Consider the following 18369-nt stretch of genomic DNA (forward strand, 5'->3'; position numbering starts at 1 on the left):
TCCAGCAAACGTGATTCTGCTTGCACGTTAGCTTGAGGTCTAGGAAACGAAGGCTGCCATCTCAGGATACTCCTTAGTCATGTGAAGACATTGAGGACTTCACAGAACTTGGGTAAACTTCCTGGAATTGAGTAGGGGCGTCGTGATGGCTTGTTCAAGAACAATTAGAAATCGTCCACATAACGAAAAACCTTCTGAACAGACACCTGCAGAGACGATAGCGATGCGTGCAAATGCCGGTCAAATTAGCCAAGACCAGATCACTTAGTAAGGCGCAATACAGGAGCCTATGCAAACTCCCTTTTTCTGAATGTGTGGTTCGTCCCAATGAAGTTCACCGTCGAACGTAAGTATAGTTTCAGGGCTTCGAGGAAGGCAGTTGAAGAAATGGCACATTCGTTTTGAAATCTCAGGACACCATAGGGTTGTCGATGGCGTCTTCAACGACCAGGCAGATCATGTCCTGGGAATGAAAAATATAGGTTCTTGACGTCGATCGAGAACAAATTCAAAGACCAGCGTGCTGCTAGCCAAGTAATCAGAGACGGTCAATGAGGCCTTATCAGAAAGGATCATCAACAGGAAGTACACCTAAGTGCTTCTGCAGAAAGTTTCCCAGCAACCGCTGCCAGGTGCCTCGCTCGGAGACGATAGCGCGAAAAGGGCAACCTTCTTTTGAGCTTTTGCAGAAAAAAAAAGATGTTCAAGGTGAGGCGTTCGCTTTTCTTCAAAGAAGCTGCGAGCTTAGTCAACCCCACCCTGCTGCAGAACGCTACACTTCCTTCTTGAACGCCTCGGTTTCTTTCCTTCAATCGACAAAAGTTCTCTGTTACGGCTTTTTGGGATTTCTTTTGGTAGTCAGCGGCATTGAACATGGCGAAGCCACCTTCCTTGTCGGACAGAAGTAGTCGCAATCCCAGCAGACTTTAGAAACTGACAACAGAGCTCACACGCCTGCTTGCCACAGTGTTGGTTGTCGGCAAAACTGAGACGCAGTCGGAAATGCACCGTTCACGATCCTCATCTTCAGTCCGAGCAGCAAGTGATCTCACAATGGACAATGTTTCCGGGCCATCAAGTTTTGTGGGAAGGAAAAACTTGGGTCCAAGGCGTAGGGTGTCCAAATCATTCGGGGGAAGTGTCAAGTCCGAGAAAAGGTGTACACGCTGCCCGGAAGGGCAGCTGCGATGGCGCTCTTTGAGGCTGCTGCTCTTTGAGGCTCTTTGAGCAGCTCTTTGAGCAGCTCTTTGAGGCTGCTGCCATTGCAAGGAATGGTGCGTCTTACGTCAGAACTCCATCTGTGGCCTTGTCTGAGGCAGAACTAACACATCTCCTGAAGTGTCATAATTAGAGGCCAGATCTTTAGGCATTAAAAAAGCGCGTTTTAGGCGACAAAAATAGGCAAGCAAAAGAACGTTTTAGGCCTCCAAGGTCGTAATATAAGCACAATAAATTTTTACATAAATGCAAATAATTTCAATCGAAGACGTGCGCCGCCTATATCTACGATAGGAAAACAAGAAATGTTATTGTCTACAATGGCACAAAGGCGCCAGCAGTTGAACATAGCCGTGCAATTGTCCCATAAAACTGCTGGACTATAATGACGATCAATTGACTTAATTCAATAAGTACACTGCTCATATTCATGTTCAATGGCCACTGTACTCGAGCGTCGCATATAGTGAAACAGGCATGAAAAAGAATACTTGAAAGCTGGGAATACTGATTAAAAAAAGCGATACTTTATGTCTGCCTGACGCAAGTAAATTAAGACAAAACAAAAACAGACAAATAGCAAATGTAAGAGAGACTACGATTTATTAAGAAATTTGCATGTTCTTACATGAGGACTGTTAGGCACAATTAACTCTTGGCAATTTTCTCATATACAATGACATTATCCGAATTGTGCAGGCAGGACTCTGCCAAATACACTTCCGCCCATTTGAAGTGCACTTGTTTGTAGAAATCTGTTTGGAGAGCACGCGGAACGTAGTCTAAGAATCACGGTGAAGATTGTGCAAACAATAGCAAACTACCATCATCTCCAGATTTTTGGATTCAAAATTGTGCCTCTTGTCACGGGGAATGATCTCATACGCTGAGAAGGAACGCCCGATGGCGGTGAACACCTTAAGAAGTAAATTACAAACAAAACAAAAGCCGTGTGCACATCATATTTTTCTTTCCTCTTTGGCCGCCACTGCTGCGATCGGGTCGCAGCAGACAAAAGGTGCCCAAAACGTCTGCTGCGACCCATGACGTCACGTCCGCTAAAACCCATGATGTCACATCCGTTTATTTTCATGGCGGCTGTTTTTGGGGGTGGGTCGCGTTGTGAAGCGGTCCGTATTCCGTGCGTTCTTACAGCGTAAGTAATCCATTTTTCCACTATATATGCATGTAATAAAAGGTTGGGGCTGTCAGCTGCTTGATGTGTTGCCGTTAGTTATCTTGCGCGCATATTTTGCCTCGTGACAGCCTCCGTGGAGCCGGCCCGTGGAATGGGCCGTGGCATCCCATATAAAGCTATAAAGCTGATCCTCCGTCAGGATCGTTAGTACGTAGAACCATCCAGTAGTGGGGTTCAGTGAACGATGCGTGAAAAAACGAGGACGCAAGAAAATCCTGGCAAGGTGAGCTGTTCCGCCAGATCGTGTGAAATGGCGTTTTTGCGCGAGATGGTCGAACAGCTTTGCCACTGCTTTTCTACAGCTTTGCTGCATTTCATTCAGTCATCACCTGCATTATTTTTAATAAGACAAATGACATTATTGCGTGAAATAGCGTCTTGAACTTTCCCAACAACAGCCAGTGCCACCGTGCCTGTTGCATGCACGCTTACCAGCTACACGCTGTCCTGATGCAGTTAGAACGATTATGACGCAGTATCACCCTGCCACTGCGGGATGCAGGATCACTACATGACAATACAATTAAAATAACTAAAGGAATGAATGCAATCAGTGTGGTTTTAAACGTTGCCAAGCGTGATAAGTGGACCTGCCTCGTAAGATGTGTTGAATGAATCGGCTTCCTAGTCAGCTTTGCCGCAGTAGACTTGTGTTACGCGGTGAAGCTTACCCAAAAATTATTGCAGTGAAGCATACCAAAAGTGAAAGGGGCGCTATCGCGGGACATTTAGTATGTGTTCCTTAACTATGTACGCGCGCACTCGCCGTCTCCCATCACATTACGCGCGCCGAGGAGCGTAGTAAGTATTGGCAGGTGTACTCACATATATGAAAAAGTTGTTGCAGTTTCACCTGAAAGGTGAAGCATCAATTACGATAGCAAATTTGAAGAGAGCTATACGGAGTAATGATAGCAGCTTTATCAGCTGTATAAACTTGGACATGCAGCAGCACCGGCAACAAGTAGAACTGTTGTCGACGCCGTCGGCGTTTTGCCCGCTTTCGCTCAAAATGCGTGCGGCGTTGGTGACTGTTGCCGGAGCCTCTGATATAAATAGGCACTTGGTGCCGCAGCTAAACGTCGCCTCCCTTCCCTCCCTCCCCCCACGGCCTTTCGTGCGTCGGAAGAAGGCACGTTTGCTCTACATATATGGTGATTGTAGAGGAGGAAAGAGACGCCTACTTATGCAGCCCTTAAGGGAGCACAGAGCAGAACGTGCGTTTGTTCTCCGCCGTGCGTTCACTCCCCGTGAAAGCGCGCGTCCCTCGCGCCCTTTCACTCGCACATACAGCGTTCGGCGCGCGGCGACGATTTAATCTCCATTGACGTCATACGGAACCTCACGGCGACGCCGACGGCAGAAATCTGCTTTTGAGTGTCCATATAATTGCTATCGCAATAAACCTGCAAAGCTGGTTAAGGCAAGCTCCCTTGTCGAAACGTTTGCACCAGTCTGTTCGACCGCTGTTATATCACCGCAATTTGTATATTGCGGTGAAGCATACCGATAGTCACGCGAATCGGGAGTGTAGGGTTTCAGCCAGCGACGAACCCTACTAGTCTCAACGTTCTAGTCTCAACAAAGCATATTTTTGCGGCAGGATGATGTTTCGACAACATTTGTTGGCTAAATCTTTACATGCCAAGTTAGCTCTTTTCAGTATCAATATGCTTTACCGCAATACAGAAGAATCCTCGCTGCAGGATACATCCACCGTAGTTTACCTAAACCCTACGTGATAGGTTCACCCTTGCCGCTATTAGTATGCTTCACTGCAAAACACTGTGTATTACGGTGAAACATACTAAAACGCATTTGTCAGTTCACGATGCAAGGACCCTTGCCCTTTCGCTTTTGTATTATGACATTCATTATAATGACATATTCACTGCTAAAACATTCACATTGAAATGGAGACATGAACAATGATGGCAGCGTGTGTGATGTTTTATCATTTGCTTTGTTGCGTACCTGTCATAATGCTAAAATTTTCCTTTCCTTTTAAAGTGCTTACGTACATCACACCGCAAGGAGTCACTGTGTAATTAGTGGCCTTGTCTTGTTAAAAAACCAGGCTCTTCTCAAGAGAGGGTGGGGTTAAGTACCTGTGAAAATTTTTTTAGTGGGGTTGTGTTCTGAGGAGAAATCAGATGCCATAAACAGACCTGTGGTATCCTGGGTTTGAGTATTTAACGGTGGAAAGAATACAAAATACATTATATTTCTTGCCTGAAACCAAGAAGTAAGTGAAATATGTAAAAATATTAAATAGCGCCCATGAGGAACTGCAAGCTGTGCACACCTAGGCCCAAAACGCACTTCTCCTGCTCCAGTCCATGCAGGCTATCAGCTGCTTCAATCCTCTAGTACATTCTCAGAGGTGCAGTAATTTTTCTGAATTTTGCTCTAGCGTGCCCTAGACATAATTGAGTGATTTGCAGTTGCAACTGGACTGCAGCCTCAGCTTGGGAGACCAGTGGCAGGGCACATTTTGTAAAACTAAGCTACACATAGCATTACCAGTTTGAGCAGAAACCTGTTTATATATGCGTCACCTTTGGCATCTAGATTTTTACCATGAATTCAGAAAAATCTCCAGCACATCGAGTGCCTAGATTTGAAATGCTGTATAAGTTGTCTTGTTCATTGCGGTTGCGCTTAACTTCTGTCCAAATGGGAGCATTTCTGCATAGCGCATCAAGGACCATTCTTATTCACACGCCTTCCTTTTATTTATCTTACCTACACTCAAGAGCAAACATATATAGCACGTGACTTACATTGCCATGTTTAGTAGCACAGTGCACGTAGCTGGTGATGGCTCATTCAAGCTAAGCATTACTACAACTGTAGCGAAGCGTTGGAACTCTGAAGTGGGTCATCCGCTCCAGCGCCTTGAAGCGATGGATGGATGGATGGATGGATGAGGCTGAACCCTTTAAATCGGGCGGTGGCATACGCCACCTAGCCATGGCTATTAACATAATTTGTACTTTGTGGTGGGTGGGTGAAATTTCACCCCTGCCTTAATTTTATCCACCAATCAGATAACCTCTGTTTGGTTATTTCTACCCGCTTAAAGTCTATTTTGCCTTCACTGTCCCTAAACCCCAATGCTTTGAAAAAATCAGCCCCGTTGCCTTGCACTGTAGGGTTAAGCCCCTTACAGAAAAGTATGAGGTGTTCAGCCGTTTCCTCTTCTTCTCCACACGCACAGCACAACGTGTCTATACCTTGGTACTTGACTCGGTACACCTTAGTCCGCAATACTCCCGTCCTGGCTTCAAACAACAAAGAGCTTCCCCTAGAATTATCGTAGATATTTTCTTTGGCAATTTCTTGCTTGAAAGTTCGGTATGTGCCCAGTGCTGATTTCGTCTGCATCCCTGTTTTCCACAGACCCCTCTCTGTTTCCTTAACCTTTTTCTTATCCGCTGTTTCCTGGTTTGCACCCTCCTGCTGTCCAAATATTTGATTGACAGTTTTATGGTAAGCTTCCTCCATTTGTATCAACATTCCTCATGTACAAATAACTGAAAACTCTCCTTGCCCACCGCTTTTCTGCCATCTCTCTCAATCGCTCCTCAAATTCCATCTTGCTGCTGGCTTCCCTGCCCTCGAATGACGTCCATCCCATGTCACCCTGTACCCCCTGATTTGGTGTATTTCCGTGTGCTCCCAGAGCCAGTCTACCTACCCCTCGCTGCTTAACTTCCAACCTTGCTCGAACCTCTGATCTCATGCACAGGACCGCATTGCCGAAAGTCAAACTAGGGACCATCACCCCTTTCCAAATCCCTCTCACCACTTCGTACCTATTGTAATTCCACAGTGCCCTATTTTTCATCACAGCTGCATTTCTGCTACCTTTAGCCGTCACATATTTTTCATGTTCTGTTAGGTACTCAGCCACATTGTTTATCCACACTCCAAGATATTTGTACTTATCCACCACCTCCAGCGTAACCTCCTGTATCCTATGCTCGCTGCCCTGATTATCATTAAAAGTCATGACTGCCGATTTTTCTTTACTAAACTTCAAACCTAAGCTATCTCCCTCTTTACCACAGATGTCCATTAATCTCTGCAAGTCTTCCTTGCTGTCAGCCATAAGTACAATGTCATCTGCATACATCAGTCCTGGTAATGACTGTTTAATCCATTCCTCCCTGCTTGAAATAGGAAAGGTTGAAGCCAAGTCCGCTCCTCTCTAATTTGTTCTCTAATCCTTGTAAATACAGCATGAACAACAGAGGTGACAGAGGGCACCCCTGCCTAAGCCCCTGCTGTATCTCTATAGGCCCAGATACCTTGTTTTCCCATTTATAAGCACCCTGATTACTTTTATAGATATCTTTTAAAAGATTTCTTACTCCATCTTCCACCTCTAGAGTGCCCAGTATGTCCCCACAAATCCTTTTGGATTACACTGTCATAGGCTCCCTTGATATCAGAAAGGCAAGCCATAGGGGCCTGTGTTCCTTTTCTGCTATTTCAATACACTGTGTCAATGAGAACAGATATCTTCTAACCTTCTTTGTTTCCGGAACCCATATTGTAGTTCCCCAGCACCTCCTCGCTCTCCACCCATGCCTGCAGTCTGTCCTTTATAATCTGCATCACCACCCTGTAAACCACTGACGTCACTGTTATGGGACGGTGGTTGTTTATGTCGGCTTTGTCCCCCTTTCCCTTATATATCATGCTCAAGCGGGTCGTCCGCTCCAGCGCCTTCTAGTGGCCGGGTCGTTTTCTTCGGCTCTCGAGCGCCGCTCGTGCTGAGAGTCCGTGCTGCGCTTTTTGGACTGTCACTCTTGTGCTGCTTTAAGTGCCGTCTAATAAACACCCTTATAAATTGGTGGAGAGTGCTGTACCCTCAAAACCGCTCCGAAACCCCTTCGATGCCCCTGGAGCTTCGATCGCGTGCACTAACAATCTTTAATGCCGCAAGACGCCTCCCAGCAAACGCCTCCTCCCGCACCCCCCGCCTGTCCCGGTGTCCCTCGTCAACGCGACCCACCTATCTTCACTGGCGCGGATGGCACCGACGTGGAGGACTGGCTCGCTATCTACGAGCGCGTGAGTGTACCCACAAATGGGACGAGGCAGCCAAATTGAGCAACTTGGTCTTTTACCTCGCGGGCGTAGCAAGTCTGTGGTACAACAACCACGAATCCGATTTCCCGACCTGGTCCGCTTTCAAGACTGCCATTATCGACGTGTTTGGCCGCCCTGCTGTTCGTAAGCTGCAGGCAGAACAGCGTTTGCGTGCACGCGCTCAGCAGACCGGGGAATCTTTCACCAGTTACACAGAGGACATTCTGGACTTATGCAAGAAATCAAACGCGACCATGTCTGAATGGATAAGATCAAACATGTCATGAAGGGCATCGACGACGACGCCTTCACCATGCTCCTCGCCAAAAATCCTCGCACGGTGGCAGAGCTAATAACTCTGTGCCAGAGTTATGAGGAGCTACGCCGGCAGCGGTCGTTGACCCCGTCGGCCCCCAGCACGGGACGCAGATCTCGCTGGCTTGTCAACCGTTTCTGACCACACCACCTTGCTGGCACAAATGAAACATTTGTGCGCGAAGAAATCGCACGACAGCTCTCTCTGCTGCCCTTTGCTCACCCGCAGCATCTGGAACAGCCATCAACAACACTCCCGCCTCCCCTCCGCCAAGTGAGCAGGAAATCGCCGAAGTCATGCCCGAATATCACCAGCGCCCTCCGGCACCAGCGCCACTTAGCTATGCTGAAGTTGTCGCCAGGCAAGCCCAACCAATCACTGCGGCTGCTCCGTTTAGTTAGGCCGAAGCCGTCGCTGGACCTCAGTCGTTCGAAGCGGTTGTGCCGCCTACGTACGCCGATGTCACTAGGCTCCGTCTGCAGCCCACCATGCAGCCATATCAGCAGCCGCTACGTCCATCGCGTCCTGAACCATGGGTGGGACCCTCTCCGGCAAACCGTTGGCGCGCTTCCGACAACCGTCCCATATGCTTTGCGTGTGGTTACGCCGGCCGTGTTGCACGTTTTTGCAATCGCATGCAGTCGCCTAGAGTCGCATCGCCCGTCATGAGCCAGTCCAGCCGCCCTAATTACGAACCACCGCCGCCTGTGTCACCGACGTTTCCGCCCTGCTCATTCTACCCGCCGTTCGCCGTCTCCACGACGTCGCTCATTGTCGCCGATGCGGCCACGTCAGGTCACACGAGATCGGGAAAACTAGTCGTCGCAGCCCACGAGGCAAGGGCTGCGACGCTATCGAACGGTGAAAGCCCTCAGGAGAAACCAATCGAACATAATAGACGTGTTTGTTGACGGTGTTCACGCATCTGCCCTTATAGACACTGGAGCCGCCGTATCCGTTATGGACGCCAAACTTAGCCGTTTCCTACGCAAAGTGACGACGCAACTTTCGGGGCTATCCCTTCGTACGGCTAGCGCCCAAAGTATTCACCCAACAGCAGTATCCACAGCTCGCGTCATTCGGACGCCATGTATGCCGTCGAATTCATCATCATTCCTGCATGCTCGCACGACATCATCCTGGGATAGGATTTTCTCTCCTGCCACAACGCCGTCATTCATTGCACACCTGCTTAAATAGAACTCTCGCCGTTCTCAGAGATGACTTCGGCAGACAGACCATCGCTTTCGCACAAGATACTCGTCACAGAAGATACCAAGTGCCTCCGAACGCGTCAGCGGCTGTGTCAGTGTACTGCGACGGTCTCTGCGACACAATTGCACTCCTTTCGCCATCTGACCACATTCGCACTAAGAAAGGATTGTTGGTGCCCTTTGCGACAGTGCAAATCACTCACGGTGACAGCGCTATTTTTGTTAGTAATCCATCCCCATATACTGTCACATTGCTGCGAGGGGAATGTTTCGGCAGAGTGGAACCCCTCGAAGACGCACAAGTTGTCGACGCACCACACGCACTGGCCCACCTCCTGTACGCTCAGTGCTGTTTCGAAGTCGGATTCATCGTCCGAAGATGTATTTGGCACCTCCATCGATGAAAACCTTACGCCAGTCCAGCGTTCACAGCTTCTGTGCCTGTTGGAAGAATTTCGCCCATCTTTCTATGTCGCGCAGACTTCCCTGGGCCGCACGTCCACTGTCACGCATGGCATCGACACTGGCTCCCAACCGCCACTGCGGCAACGTCCATATCGCGTCTCTTCTGCAGAGCGTCGTGTAATTAACGAGCAAGTCGACGAAATGCTTCAACGGGATGTTATTCGACCATCAAACAGTCCCTGGGCGTCTCCGGTCGTTCTTGTTGCGAAGAAGGACGGTGCCGTACGGTTCTGCGTGGACTACCGACGGCTCAACAAGATAACCCGCAAGGACGTCTATCCGCTGCCACGAATAGACGACGCGATTGACAGCCTGCAAGGAGCTGAATTCTTTTCATCGCTCGATTTGTGCTCAGGGTACTGAAGTCCCTCTCGCTGAGGACGCTCGACCGAAGACAGCCTTCGTCATGCCCGACGGCTTGTACGAATTCGACACCATGCCGTTCGGACTGTAATGCGCCCGCGACCTTCGAGCGCATGATGGATACCGTCTTGCCGAACCTGAAATGGCACTCGTGCTTGTGCTACCTCGACGACGTCGTCGTTTTTGCTCCGGACTTCTCCACGCATCTTCAACGCCTCCGGCAAGTTTTGACGCATTTGAGCAACGCTGGCCTACAGTTGAAGCTAAAGAACTGCCGATTTGCAGCACGGCAGCTGGCAATACTGGGCTACGTCGTGTCCAAGGATGGCATTCTCCCAGATCCAGCCAAGCTTCGGGCCGTAGCCGAGTTCTCCAGACCTACGTCCGTCAAAGAACTGCGCAGTTTCATAGGTCTATGTTCTTACTTTCGACGTTTCATTCGAAAATTCGCCACTATTATATCGCCACTGACGAAGCTCCTTGGCAGTAAGGGGCCCCTCGACTCGTGGTCGTCAGTGTGCGAGGACGCGTTCACAAAGCTCCGTCGTTTGTTGACGTTTCCGCCCATACTACGCCACTACGACCCTATGGCCCCTACAGAGGTACAGACGGACGCCAGCGGCGTTGGCCTTGGCGCTGTCCTTGCGCAGCGCAAGCCAGGGTTCCCTGAATATGTCGTCGCGTATGCAAGTCGTACGCTTACTAAAGCCGAGGCCAACTACACCGTCTCCTAAACAAAATGCCTGGCGATCATCTGGGTCATTACGAAGTTTCACCCTTATTTGTATGGCCGCCTGTTCGATGTCGTTACTGACCACCATGAGCTCTGCTGGCTGTCGTCATTGAAGGATCCCTCAGGCCGTCTCGCCCGTTGGGCACTTCGTCTGCAGGACTACGACATCCGCGTGCTCTACTGCAACGGACGCCAACATCCCGATGCCGACGCCCTCTCGCGCTCCCCCTTTCCCGATGACAACGCCCGCTGCTCAGGAACTCAACTGGCCGTTTCTTCCATCGACCTTCACATCATCGCTACAGAACAGCGCAAGGACCAATGGATTGTCTCGCGGATAGACTTGCTCACTGATCCGTCGGCAACACCACCCACTCGCGCATTGCGTCGTCAAGCCCACCATTTCGCCATTCGCGACGAGCTACTTCACCGACGCAATTACAGCGCCGACGGCTGCCAGTGGTTACTGGTAGTACCCCGCAGTCTCCGTTCTCAATTATGTGAATCGTTCCACTCTGATTCGCAGTGTGCACACTCTGGGGTATACAAAACTTACCACCGAATTCGACAACGGTACTTTTGGCGGGGAATGTACCGGTACGTGCAGAAATTTGTTAGCTCCTGCCTCGATTGTCAGCGCCGGAAATCTTCGCCGAACCTCTCGCCAGCAGGTATACAACCTTTACCTTGTCCTAACCAGCCGTTTGGGCGCGTTGGCATCGATTTATACGGACCTCTTCCTCTGACGTCGGCTGGTAACCGCTGGGCCATCGTCGCTGTTGACCTTCTCACGCGATACGCCGAAACAGCCGCCCTTCCAGCTGCTACAGCACGAGATGTTGCCTCCTTCCTGCTCCACCGATTCATCCTACGTCACGGTCCACCCCAGGAGCTACTCGAGCTATCGAGGCCGTGTCTTCTTGTCGGAAGTCGTCGAAGCCATTGTCAAAGAGTGTCACGTCGTTCACCGCAAAACTACTGCTTACCACCCACAGACAAACGGTCTCACAGAGCGATTTAACCGCACGCTCGGCGACCTGCTCTCAATGTGCATCGCCTCCGACCACAGAAATTGGGATGCCATTCTGCCCTTCGTCACCTACGCCTACAATACGGCCCCTCAGAGTACTACTGGCTTCTCGCCGTTCTTCTTATTGTACGGCCGCCACCCGTCGCACACGATCGACACGATCCTTCCATACAGGCCAGACACGTCTAAGTATACGCCTATATCTGCCACAGCCAGACATGTTGAAGAGTGTCGCGACGTTGCCCGGACCTTTACTGCAAATGAACAAGAGCGGCCGAAGAGCTTCCGCGGTGACAGCACCATTTCTGCGCCCACGTTTTCCCCTGGGGCGCTCGTCTGGCTCTCAGTCCCTACCACCGCAACTGGACTCTCTTCGAAACTACTGCCCAAATACGAAGGCCCCTACCGTGTCGTCAAACGCACGTCTCCTGTGAATTACCTTATCGAACCCGTTGAACCATCTTCAGACATGCGCCGTCGAGGGCGCGACATCGTCAATGTGGAGCGCCTCAAGATATACCATGACCCACTCATGGTGACAACCTGTTAAGTCGCCGGGCGGCTCCCTTTTCACACCCGGGGTAATTGTAGCGAAGCATTGGAACTCTGAAGTGGGTCGTCGCTCCAGCGCCTTGAAGTGGGTCGTCCGCTCCAGCGCCTTCTAGTGGGTCGTTTTCTTCGGCTCTCGAGCGCCGCTCGTGCTGAGAGTCGGTGCTGCGCTTTTTGGACTGTCGCTCTTGCGCTGCTTTAAGTGCCATCTAATAAACACCCTTATACAACCTTTAACTGTAGGTATTATGGTGTGAGAGCAGAAAAATCGATATGCAAAGACAGTTGGGCATGTTAAGACGACATCTTTTTGTGTGTGAAAAGGTGAAAGATACACAAAATGGGTAGAACACGTGCACTTTCATCTTTCTCACACACAAAAAAAAAAGAACGTCGGAGGAATAAGGTTTCTTCACTGTGCCATAGAAATTGTATGTTTGCTCTCAAATGTAATTCTGATTCGTTGGATTTGTTCTTGTGCTGTTTTTCTTGAGTGTGCTTTACTTTTTCCGCGTCAACGTTTCAAACTCGTTTTTATTTTCACAGACTTAACATCCCACGTCTTGGTTTGACTTCCTGGTACAGGATACTTGCCGTTGGCATGGAGTGATGAAGCAGCATGGTGTACTTCTATTAAAAGCACAGATTACACCAATAGAGATGCAGTTCACCAAAAAAACATGTGTGCTGAAAATAAAGTGTTCCTACCCACATTCCTCATTGTATAATTATGCTTGTATCCCTGTATTCTCTTCAGCAAAACCCCTTATATGGGGAATTGATTGTGATAAGTGCTTGTGAGAGTTTTCAGGAAGTGCTTTGAACCCTTTTTACTGGTGCGCAGGTAAATATGCACATACTGTAAAATTGAAACATCAGGTGGAGTAGCAAACTGTCATGAGTAAGACGCCGGCGGCGACACAAAAGAAGAAAAGGACGAAGTAAACGGAGCGTTCTGAACGGCGCGAGCGCGCGAGGCGCGTGACCCGAGGTATGGTCGAGGGAGAAACAGCACTGAGCGAGCATTATCGACGTGGCTCCGGGCCAGGAAGGTCGCATCGCCAGCTCCGCTCTGGCGACGGGAGACTTGGGGGTCTGGCCGAGTCCGTGACGCGGGCGGTCCAAGGTGTGGCCGTCGACCTCGGCAAGTTCGAGTGAGGCTCCTGGACTGGCTGCAGCCTCTCACGGCAGGACCGGGCACCCCAGAGAGGACCCCTCTTCCACGGCAGACCGGCACGTTTGACGATCCCCGGAACGCCACGTCGGCACTCGGGAAAGGAGCTGGACGGAAGCGGTGGCCGAGCACGTCGCTAGGCCTAACCCGTCAAGCCTTCCGGCCACGTCAGCAACAGCGACCGGGTTATACAGGCTTCGGAGGCGAACAAGTTCAAGGACCGACTGCAAGGCAGCCACGACTATGCGACAGTCGGCGAAAGCAACGACTTTAAGAAAGGTCCAACGAAATCCCCACCGGGAGAATACGAGCAACGAGTACGAACGGAGTAAGGACGATCCATTCTTGTAGTAGGCCAGAGTTGCCAGACGTTTGTGTAGGAAACGCCCAGAATCAGTGTGGTCGGAATTAAGGACACGTTTAGTGATTATTAAGGGTTAGGTTGTACATGTGTTAGTATTTTTCCTGCAGCGTGTTTTAGTGTGCTTAAGTTTATGGTTATGAATTTATTAGGTTGTACATTTTCCAGCATTTATTTGTTTAGTGTAATGTGAGTTCTTAGTTTGAGGTTTTTGGGTTTTGTGTGAGATTAAAATCTGCTTGCTGTGTTGCCATGCGTCTTCCCTCTCCATCTCTCATAACACCGGCACGCCTCCGAGATCGGTGACAAAAACACGTCACAATTGGCGAGCCTGCCAGGATCCGTCCCGGATTCTATCCAGCCCAGTCACTCATACTCGGGAGTTGCAGAGATGGATTGGGAGGCGTTATCGGCCACCATTCGCAAGCAGAAGCTCAGCAAGGAACAGGGCCTCAAACTAATTGAGGATGCAAGGAAAAGCGTGGAGGCGGCAGCCGAAAAAGCGTACGAGGAGAGGAGGCAGCTCCAAGAGAAAGAGCTCAAGAAGCTGCGAGAAGAGCTACAGGCATTACAAATGAAAGAGCGTGAGGCGGAGTCTATGATTGAGAGTAGACCCAATAGCGTAGTGGAGCGGCATGACACGAGAGAGATGCCAGAAGTAGGCACATTAGATAGCGCCCGTGACGGCGTTGAGGAGAAGCTCACCACTGAGGAGCCTTTGACTCATAGTGAGCAGGATAAGAGGATGGCCGACGTCCCGATAGAGATTTCCATGCCCAAAGAGGCAGAAAAGAGAAGAGGAAGTAGCTTCACCTCGTAGCAATAGGGGGTTGGTAGTGGAGAATGAGTACAAGGATAGCCAAGCATCAGAAGCGATGAGTCGGTCAAACTCCGAGAGAAACGAGAAAGACGATAGAGACCTTAGTCACTTAAAACGCGCAACACGAAGGAGTAAGAAGAAGATTCACCGGAGATTGAAAAGGAAAAAGCGTAATAAAACACGTGCGCATGAGATGAGTACGCCAATGGAAAAGTCGAACAAGCCAGAGTTAAGGCAGGGATATTCCAAGCTGCACGAGAGATGTGCTAGAGGAGGAAAGCGGAAGAAGCAGAAAGAAAGTAGGTAGGCATGGGAGCTTAGGAAAAGGCGGAGAAAGTGAACAGATATGACCGGCAATATACAAAAGAAATATTCAGGAATGCCCTCGGACAATCGAATTGACAGTTTTTACAAATGTGTATAGATACCAAGTTTATTCTTATAGAGTGTTTGGGACAATAAGCATTAAGAACAATTGAGTGCAGTGTATTGTGTGAACAGAAGATAGGGGAACGGGTGCAAAGAAAAAAGAGTCGGACAGCAGCGGAGTTTATAAAGAAAAATAATTTATTGTACCGGAGATGTATATTTAGTTCAGGTAGGGAAGTATTACAGTTGATGGTCCCGAAGGAACTGAGGAATAAAGTACTGAAGTTAGGGCATGATAGTGTAACGGCAGGTCACCAGGGAATCAAAGACACGTTACAAAAATAACAGAAGAGTTCTTTTGGCTGGGAGTGCAGAGTGACGTGAAACGATATGTAAAATCATGTGACGTATGATAAAAGACGATGGCTAAGGGGAAAAACGAGGAGAAGACTGGTGTTTGTTTGGTGATTGCCGATGACAAGGACATAGCGTTGACGATATAGCCAACCAAGTGTTAGATAGGCTACAAGACTAGGGAACTTGTGGGGCACAAATTGGGAACGGGACGAGTCGAGCCCAAGGAGGACACACGAGATAGAATACAAGCAGTGTGCAGGCCCCAGGCAGAGAAACAAGGTCGAGGAAGGACGTTCAGATCTACCTGGGCGAACAGAAGTTGGGCGAAGCGAGATGCAGTGTTTAACAGAGGAGCCCGCGTATATAAAGCTAAGCCGATGTATAACAGATATAATGAGAGGGACCCTTACTTTCCACATAGAGTACATTAAAGGACGACAGAATGTGGGGGCAGATTACATGAGCAGGGCGATGAACTGACCAAGCAGTGATAACATAACGCGGACAAAACAAATGTATATACGTGAAGTGGTGCGAACAATGAACTCGTGAGTGCTGTGAACAGTGCAACTAGTGAAACGTGCGCGACAGTGCAGTGAAGTGTGGTGATGAGTGGTAAGCGAAGACGACGCACAGAAGAACACTCAAGCCACAACGAAAGTCAAGTTTGCCGCCCAAAAAGGTCAAGAGGAAGCAGTTTTTTGAAAAAAAAAACTCTTAAAAGGGGAGCCATGCCATGAGTAAGACGCCGGCGGCGACATAAAAGAAGAAAAGGACGAAGTAAACGGAGCGTTCTGAACGGCGCGAGCGCGCGAGGCGCGTTACCCGAGGTATGGTCGAGGGAGAAACGGCACTGAGCGAGCATTATCGACGTGGCTCCGGGCCAGGAAGGTCGCATCGCCAGCTCCGCTCTGGCGACGGGAGACTTGGGGGTCTGGCCGAGTCCGTGACGCGGGCAGTCCAAGGTGTGGCCGTCGACCTCGGCAAGTTCGAGTGAGGCTCCTGGACTGGCTGCAGCCTCTCACGGCAGGACCGAGCACCCCAGAGAGGACCCCTCTTCCACGGCAGACCGGCACGTTTGATGATCCCCGGAACGCCACGTCGGCACTCGGGAAAGGAGCTGGACGGAAGCGGTGGCCGAGCACGTCGCTAGGCCTAACCCGTCAAGCCTTCCGGCCACGTCAGCAACAGCGACCGGGTTGTACAGGCTTCGGAGGCGAACAAGTTCAAGGACCGACTGCAAGGCAGCCACGACTATGCGACAGTCGGCGAAAGCAACGACTTTAAGAAAGGTCCAACGAAATCCCCACCGGGAGAATACGAGCAACGAGGACGAACGGAGTCAGGACGATCCATTCTTGTAGTAGGCCAGAGTTGCCAGACGTTTGTGTAGGAAACGCCCAGAATCAGTGTGGTCGGAATTAAGGACACGTTTAGTGATTATTAAGGGTTAGGTTGTACATGTGTTAGTATTTTTCCTGCAGCGTGTTTTAGTGTGCTTAAGTTTATGGTTATGAATTTATTAGGTTTGTACATTTTCCAGCATTTATTTGTTTAGTGTAGTGTGAGTTCTTAGTTTGAGGTTTTTGGGTTTTGTGTGAGATTAAAATCTGCTTGCTGTGTTGCCAGTGCGTCTTCCCTCTCCATCTCTCATAACACCCGCACACCCCCGAGATCGGTGACAAAAAGAAAAACATCACACAAACACCAATGCTTGATGTGGCATTTGTCGGGCTTGTGTGTCAGCACATTTTCCATACAACAATGTACTCTAGGACAGAGCATGCTAGCACTACAAAGCACCCATCTTTTATGTTAGGTATACATTACTACAAGCTCTTTAAAGATGGTCACAAGAGAAATGCTGGCTTTAATTGAAAACTAAAGATGAAGAAAGCTGTGCAAATGTATAGAGAAATTATGCAATCTGTGGCGTTTACTCCGTTCAGATAATGTCCGAACGTGCCATAAGGCCTTCATAGCTGAAACCTTAGTAAACAACTGGTAATGCAATTAAAGAATCTTGCTACACCTCTAAAAATGAGGCAGCGAAATGAAATCAGTGTCACAATTCCTTTTTGTTATTACTTCGTTTGGATCGAATATACTGATTGTAACAACACAAAGTGGAGGGGGTGATGCTCATTAGAGAAATGTTAGTCTATTTTTATATTCCACCTTCTCTACATTCAAAGTGCAGTAAAGTTACCATGGAAAGCTACAGTGAAGCCATTGGTTGAGTCTGTATTAGAGCACTGCACGGGCTTGGGCTTACCCGAAAGCCTGAGCCCGGCCCGGCCCACGGGCCGGGCCAGACCGGGTAGAACAGTTTTTTCACGGGCTCGGGCCGGGCTCGGGCACGGCGTGCGCTTTTTGACCCGGGCCCGTGCCGGGCTCGGGTTTTTTCACGCGGGCCCGGGCCGGGCTCGGGCTTTCTGGTGGTGTGCATGTAACGTGCAGCGAGTTATTCTCGGGCGTCTCAACTCTGAAAAACATATTTTTTGGTCTCGGGCCGGGTTCGGGCCGGTTTCGAGTCGGGCCGGGCTCGGGCCTAAGGTAAAGGGGTGGTGGGCCGTGCCGGGCGGCTAACGTAGATTATTTCTGGGCCCGGGCCGGGCCCAGAAATAATCACAGGGGTAATATTCTGCAAGTGTCAACCAAACGGACATATCCATTTCAACTGCTGCTTAAGTTCTGATTGGCTGGGCTGGGGCACAGGTGAGAAGGAGACAGATGCCCCAGTCAATCAACACTTCAGCAACTGATGAAATGGACGTGTCCACTAGGTGAATACTTTCAGAACGCCCCCCCCCCCCCGCCCCCGCAGTTCTGTCTGTGACCAGCATGCCTGGTATGGCACCCTTGTTTCAATGTCCGTCTTTTTATCAGCAAAAGTGTGGAAGAACGACGTTTGTGCATGAAAAGTTTTCCTGAGGTTGTCTGCCTTGAAACCCATGGGGGTAATCACAGGAAACGGGGCGGATCCAGAGTAGCACCAAAGGAGAAGACTTCATCGAAACAAATATGGAGGGGGGTTACTGCATGCTCAAATTTGTGAGCTCACAAGTTTGCCAAGACCGAGTCGTGTCAGTAGTTGATGAA

General features: G+C 49.6%; 2 long non-coding RNA genes across 2 annotated transcripts; both read left to right on the forward strand.

Moving 5' to 3' along the window:
* The first annotated feature begins 2201 nt into the window (after nucleotides 1-2201).
* On the forward strand, nucleotides 2202-12899 carry LOC125946586 (uncharacterized). Its single transcript, XR_007467679.1, has 2 exons — nucleotides 2202-2374; nucleotides 12733-12899. It is a non-coding gene; the product is annotated as an uncharacterized LOC125946586 (long non-coding RNA).
* Nucleotides 12900-13118: 219 nt separating this feature from the next.
* Nucleotides 13119-16890, forward strand: LOC125946587 (uncharacterized). Its single transcript, XR_007467680.1, has 2 exons — nucleotides 13119-13876; nucleotides 16811-16890. It is a non-coding gene; the product is annotated as an uncharacterized LOC125946587 (long non-coding RNA).
* Nucleotides 16891-18369: the final 1479 nt, after the last annotated feature.

The sequence above is a fragment of the Dermacentor silvarum genome, chromosome 7, assembly GCF_013339745.2.
Source record: "Dermacentor silvarum isolate Dsil-2018 chromosome 7, BIME_Dsil_1.4, whole genome shotgun sequence".
Lineage (NCBI taxonomy): Eukaryota > Metazoa > Arthropoda > Arachnida > Ixodida > Ixodidae > Dermacentor > Dermacentor silvarum.